General features: G+C 36.0%; 1 pseudogene; it reads right to left on the bottom strand.

Annotated features, from left to right (window-relative positions):
- Positions 1–2,379: 2,379 nt before the first annotated feature.
- LOC111814663 lies at positions 2,380–2,658 on the bottom strand (annotated as a pseudogene).
- Positions 2,659–7,314: the final 4,656 nt, after the last annotated feature.

Genomic DNA, 7,314 nt, shown 5'->3' with positions numbered 1-7,314 from the left:
TGAATACACAGATACAAAATGGACATTCATCTGTATACCCCATTTTTTCTAAGTTCCGTTATTGAATATAATAGGTGTGTAAACTCAGCAAAAACACATGCTTGTTTTTGTGGCACTCTGTTTGCTGCTTGGCTTTTGTTGTGCAGAATTGCTTTTGCTATTCTGAGTCTCTTCTGATTACATATGAATTTTAGGATTGTTTTCTCTGTGTCTGTGAGAGATGCTGTTGGTATTTTGATAAGGATTGTGTTAAATTTATATATCAGTTTCGAGAGCATGGCCATTTTGATTATATTGGTTCTGCCTCTCTAGGAACAGGGTATATTTTTATTTTTTTTGGTGCCTTCCCTTTTTTTTTTTTCAAAATGATGTATTTTATTTTATTTTTCCTGGAACCAGGGATTAAATTCAGGCCCTTGTGCTTGCCAGGGAAGCGCTTATTCTACTGAGCCACCTACCCGGTCTCATAAATTATGTAATTTTTAATTGTAGAGGTATTTCACTTCCTTGGTAGGTTAATTCATAGGTATTTGATTTTTCTTGTTATTGTGAATGGTATTTCCTAATTTATTTCTCAGTATTTATTATTAATGCACAGGAATGCTATAGATTTTTTGTGCTGATTTTTATATCTTGATGCCTTATTGTATTTAGCTATTAATTTTAAGTTTTTCACTAGCTTTTTGGTGAGTCTATTCTGTAGAGTATATATATAGAGATACTGTATTTAATCTTTCCCTATATATCTGTTTATTTCCTTTTTTGCCATATTCCTCTGGCCACTATTTTGAGCAGTATGTTGAGCAGGACTTGAGATAATGGTCTTCTTTGCATCAGCTTGTAGCTGTTGGATTGACATTTTGGGGCTCCTTGCTGTTTTCAAAAAGCCTTCTTTTCATGATTGCTATCCACAAACCTGTCTTCTAGGTCTGACATTCTCTCCTCATGTTGGTCGATTTTGCTGTATATACTTTCAGTAGAACTTTTAATCTCCTGGCTATCTATTTGAATCTGTATTATGGATTTCACTTCTTTCCTATATTGGGCTGTTACAGCTTATGTCTAGGTGTTTCCTCAAAGCATTATGCAGTCATGGGGTGGGCTTCTAGAGTTTTCAATTGATCCATGGTCCAATGCTGTGATTATGGGTGTGAATGCTATGCCTGCCCTGGGGTGAGTAGCTTGCATACAATATAAGGGGAAGAAAGAGGATTGCTCTCTGCTGCTCCTTCTTTTTTCCTCTTGTTGCTTTTGCTATTTTTCACCACCATAAACTATTGATCTCTTCTATGTGCACTCTGTCTTGGAGCCAGCCAAACATGGACTGAAACCTTCACAAACTGCAAGCTAAATAAACATTTCTTTCCTTATTTTTTTTGATGGTAGCATATTTACTGGAACTTATTTCAATTATTGGAAGACAATTCATGTACCATATTCTAAGAATATCATCAAATTTTCATCGCATCTCTACATTTTTCTATTTTATAACATTTCAGTTTGGTGGAGGAAGACCAGAATTGCTTGCTTTAAAGGTTTAGATAAAAGCCCATACTAAGTGCTTTCATACACATGTAAAGAAGCAGAAGTATATTCAAAAAGGAGTATAAGGGATGAATGAGAACTATAAAGGGACCTTTATAGTAAGATGAGATTATAGCACTTTGGATTGGCCCAAAAGCACAATGCACAGAACTATTATTCAGTCATTTAGTTTAGTTGCTGACCATCTCACTATAGTTTAAACAGTTATAGCCCCAGAAGTTGTAACTATTAACTTTCCCAAATTGCTATTAAATTAAGTTATTAAATTATAACAAGAAACAAAACAATGCAATTAAACAATACTGTTTATTAAACAAAACATTTTAAAGAAAACCTTATTTTTGTTATATAAAATCTTTTAAGTTATAAATGTTTGTCATGCAATTATTTGCATAACTAGTAATACCAACAGCTATATGATCAGAACATTTTTTCAAAAACCCAAAAAACTTAGAAATATGTAGTCCAATTATTTACCTGTAGAGCATGTTCACTTATGCCTGTATTTCACATTTGCAGTATCACTGTTCTAATCTTAAATTACAACCAAGAGAAGGCAAAACCACCTACGAATTGGCATATCTGTTTATTTGTGAAAACATCCTTAATTTGCTGACATGGCAAACAAATGTCAATTCTGCTAATGCAAAAAACAGAAGATAATCTGCTTTGTACTTAACTTTATAGTTCAATTGCATACAGGCAACATGTTATATATGAAAAAATTACTAACTGAACTACAAGTATTAAATACTGAAAAATTAACAGTTTATTATAATTAATTTCATTTAACAATCTAGGAAGTTTGCAGCCATCAGCAGTTCCAGTGTTATCTCAGGGGCAAATCTTGGTGGAGCTATTAGTGTAGTGAACCTTGTAAGTAAAATCCATGCAGACTTTCAAAAGCACATGTGAAGGGATGTCTCTACAATTGACCTCATTGGTTTCACTTTCAGCAAACTGACCTGGGGAACTCAACATGGCTTTTACTGTTCCTGATATTAGTGCATGCTCTCTTTTTACAATAAATTCATGACCATCAGAAGATATCAATTTGACGTACATGGCATCCGGGCCTTCACAGCTACCATGGGTTTTCTCTTCTCCATCCATTATGTACTTATATAATTCTACTTTCATTCCACAGGAACTTTCTTTAGTAGCTTCTCATCCGCACCACAGCGATCGCAGCCAAGGCTTCCCTGACTGCCGCCAAGTGTTCCCTGACCACCACATCCCCTACTCCAGGGCTGCCCCCCAAACCCCCTTAATTTTGAATGATGAGTATTTTCTATCAGCAGTGAAAGAAAGGTGACCAAGACAGGCATTGATGGTTTCCATAATTTTCCTAAGCACTTCTATTTTTTAAATCTGTATCTACTCTAGATTCCCTAAACATGTCTTTCATTATGGTCATATTCTGTTTAGTTAGCTGAAAAATTATTTTTTATTTGATTTTTTCTTCTAGAGCCTAATTCACCTGTTTTGTTATTTCTACTGTTATCATTTCAGGGCATTCAGGTAGGGGGTTTTGATTTGTTCCACTTCATTGCTGTCTGGATTTGCCTTGGACAAGTTGGTAGACAGGGGTTGTATCTTCTTTCTGTGTCTGTTCATTTTCTATTTTTAAAGTTTATTTTCTTCATTGATGCTTTTAAGTTGCTTATGACACGTAGCTTTATTACAGTATTGAGGATTACTATTGCAGTAGGAAGTGACTACTTTTCTTAGATACCTTCTAGGTGTATCTGGCTTTTGAGCATAAGATCTCACCTCTTCAATTTGTTGGGCATGAGAAGTTGCCCCCTAACCAGGGACCTAGCCCCTTGTGTTTTGACACTAGCCTATGGCAATTTTTATGACTGTCAGACCAATCTCAGTCTTGGCAAACAAGGAAGAACAACTGATTAGGACAACTATGTCCTTTTGGCTATCACAGTAAATCAGTAATAACAGTAGCATGTAGTACAGCCTAGAAAAGGACAAACTATGATAACTATTAATTTGCCACCTTTAGCCATATGAACAAGATTTATAGTTATATAACAAAATACAAAACATACTAGAAATTTATATAGATAAAATATCCCCTCAATAGAATAATTTTATCCTCTGGTAAGAAAATTCTAAAGAGATTGGAGGGAAAATTAGAAGACTAGAAAGAGATTGAAAGTAAGGTGGAAAGCCAGGTGTGGTGGTGCTAGTAATTCCAGCACTGAGGGGTTGAGACAAGATGTTTTCTGTGAGTTCAAGGCCAACCTTGACTATGTGGTAAGACCTTGTCTCAACTTCCCCATGAAAAAGAAGAAAAAAGGCTAAAAGAAGTATGATTGAAGTACAACATAAGGTTACCTAAGCTTCTGAAGGATGATGAAGAAGATAGGAGTTAAACAAAAAAGGAAGAAATAAAAATAAGAACTCAAAAAAACCCCTAAAAATAGCGTTCACACTCAGGAAAAAATGAATATACAATAAAAACTAACAAAAAAAACAAAATAAATAAGAAAAGGGAGGATTTTCCCTATGACTCCAAGTCATCTTTGGTTATTTTCTGGGCTGTATAACTTTGTGCTAGTGTCCCCTTCAGAATGTGTCTCTGCTGTCACTGGTAGACTTAGGAGGTGGGCAGAGACCAGATCCATATTTTATGATTCCAGCAAGCTTGCAAGAAGATTAGGCTTGGGTTTTATCTAATTCCAGAAAGCCTGTAAAAGGAGGAATAGAGTGGGATGCCAGTTCAACTGTGCAGGTCAGGCTCATCCTGGTCTGTGGCTTTGGTCAACAGGTCAACTCTGTGATTAAAGTTGTTTATCTCACAATGTTTGATTTTGTCTCTCTGATTCTGGGGATCTCTCAGGACTGTAGCTTACTCAGATACCAATAGCCCTGAGATGGAGCCAATCATCCACTGTCCCACTCCACCAGTGTGTATCTCCCTGGAAGCCTCCAGGTTCTCTACAATCATTGCATCCCTTTAGACTGGAGCCTACTCTCTCATACCACAATCTGGGTGTGAGGGAGAATGAGCAATTTGCCAACAAGATTGGAGTCAGGGAGAAATCACAGTTGGATACTTTTCTCTACTGCCTTGAGATCCATCAACTCACTCTTTCTGTGGGCTTTACTTTACAGAAACTTTTCTGAGTCTCAAGGATCCACCTCCCTCTTCCTCAAGTTGCTATACTCCAGCATCTGGGTTCCCAATCTTGGAGAAGTTGACTTGTTACTGCTCACCACTCTTCCATCTTCCCAGAAGTCCCCTGGAAAACATCTTCATGAAGAGAGAATAGTGATTTCCTCAAAGATGAGTTAGGACTAAAATGTTGGAGTCCCTAATGTGGAAGCATGTAGTTATATTAGCATAATATAGGGAAATAAGTTCAGTTACTGTGATTTAATACTCATTTAAAGGGAAAACATGTAAGATTACTTTTTATGTGCATGTGTGTGCACAGGTAAATGAGAATGTGGACATTACTGCCAATACTACAGAAAATGTTAAAAGATTATAAGAGAGTACGATGAGTGTAGAGGGAAACCTGCATGAAATGGATAAATTCACAGAAACTCAAAACGTACAAAAACTAAATGGAGACTTTTTCTACTTTCTGGTTTTTTTTTTTGAGAATAGTAATTTTTCTTTGATAAAACTCAACAAAAAACCCATTTGGATCTGCATCTTGTTGAAGTTGATCCTTGAAAAACATTGCAATTCCCTTGTAAATTTTGTAAGATTATACTCTTCCATTGTATGTTAATGGCAACATCATGTATATATTGGATTTATAAAGTTGTGAACTGAACCCATAATATCTTTCCAAATTAGAAATAACATTTTTGTAGTACATATAAGTTCTAAGTTGTTTATAAAAGTGTTTAAATTATTACTTTATTTTCATTTTATAAGTAAAATTGCTACTGAGAAGTTTTGACTCAATCTTACTATTTTTTTCTTGGCTCCTCTTCTTGAAACTTTTATTTGGTTTCTTTTAAGTTTCTTTATAATTTGCCTAGGTTGATTATTTACTTTATCTAACTTTATGAAAATCTACAATTCCTTGCAAATTGAAATTTCATTTTTTAAAACTGCTTTGAAATTGCTTTAATTCTTCTTTTTTGTTTCTATTTCTCCAGGTTTCATTTTCATTCATGCAGGTGCTCCAGAAAAGTTGTTGCTATCTTGATATGCTTTAGCACCTCAGTGATATTTTCTGCTTCTATTCTTTTGTCTTCTTGACACATTGATATTCCAGCTCAATAATTTGTTCTTCAAGTACATCCAGTTTGCTTTTTATTTTTAATTGTTTAAAATAACAGCTCAGTGGTATCTGTACTTCCCTGAAATGAATCATGGACAAAAGGAATAGCTGAGATTGCCACCATACATATTTCTGGCAATAGAACAAGCAGCACAGTGAATGGGGGAAATGCAGGATCAGAACTTCCCTGCTGTCTGTCCTCTCACTGCCTGCCCGAGAGCCCTCTTTCCAGGGTGAGGGCACCTGCCTCACTGTCCTTTCTTCACTCCCAGATTATCTAGAAAGTTGATTAATCTTAATATGGTTATTCTGTGAGTATCTTTTGCCATTATCAGTACAACATTTATGCAGGTACAGGGAGCCTTGCTGTCTTAGCCATTTTCTCATCACAGAAACTTGGTACCCAACACCCACAACTTAAATACTTAAACTGTATTTTTCTGGCTTTCTGACCAAAACAGCATGGCACAGAAGCACAGCAGATGATGGTGGCCAGGAAGCAGAAGGAATACGGTGGAGCCAGGGGAAGGTCATACTGCGATGTCCTACCTCTACCCAGGCCTCACCTCCCCACAGCAAGTCAGTTGTAGTGCACCCCCATCCAAGCACATTGTACATGCTCAGCCCTGACTGCATGAGGCTTTGGAGGGACATTCTAGACCCCAACCAGAGCACTTGGAATACAAAACAAATATCCTACTTAAGAATTTTTTTGAGAGAAGAATACAAATAATCACCATTTTTCAGTTAAAATGTATTACAAGTTACCAGTTAATACACAAAATTCAAATTTTTAAAATTAAGTGCTCCTTGATTTCTCTGCTTGATTAGTGATGAGTCTGCTTTTTAGGGGATACTGTAGACCTCTCACAGCAATGTGAGATATCTAAACATACCACAATTTCCTACCAAATAAAGATCAGCAAGACTTGTGGTTTTACTGTTAATCAGATACTATCAAAAGCACAGGATGTTTTTTTCTATGCATCATTAGACCCACCTGCATTTATTACCACAGTGGTTTGTAACAGGAAAGAAAATTTTACTATATCAAAGGAAGTAGCTGCTGTTGATTTTGCATTCAGGAAAAGGGAGGGAGAATGGGAGTAACAGAAGACAACATTGACATGTTATATGTTTTGTACTATAGGAGGTCAGTCAATACTAATAACTATAATTGGGGTTATATTCTTTCTGTATGAAATGTAAACAAATTTCCATAATTTTACTATATCTCTGTCATGTTTATATAAGGAGATTTGGGCAGTCTTTGTTGCACCTAAACCCAAGGCTGCTTGGGACTCCGCTAGGTAGAATGCATTAATCATTTTATGGGGAGGTCACCTCTGCATAACAGCTTCACATAAGACATCAGAGAATTTAAAACTAACCAAGAAGTGACTGTTAAAAGGATAAAACTATTTTCTGATTTCTTCTCTGAATGTGCAGCATATGATCTGACATACACAAAATTCCTCAGTTGGAGGAAGAATATTTTTGGCTCATTCTC

This window comes from Octodon degus, unplaced genomic scaffold, assembly GCF_000260255.1.
Source record: "Octodon degus isolate 3935 unplaced genomic scaffold, OctDeg1.0 scaffold00400, whole genome shotgun sequence".
Lineage (NCBI taxonomy): Eukaryota > Metazoa > Chordata > Mammalia > Rodentia > Octodontidae > Octodon > Octodon degus.
The sequence above is the reverse complement of the archived record's forward strand: the minus strand, read 5'-3'. Positions and strand labels throughout refer to the sequence as shown.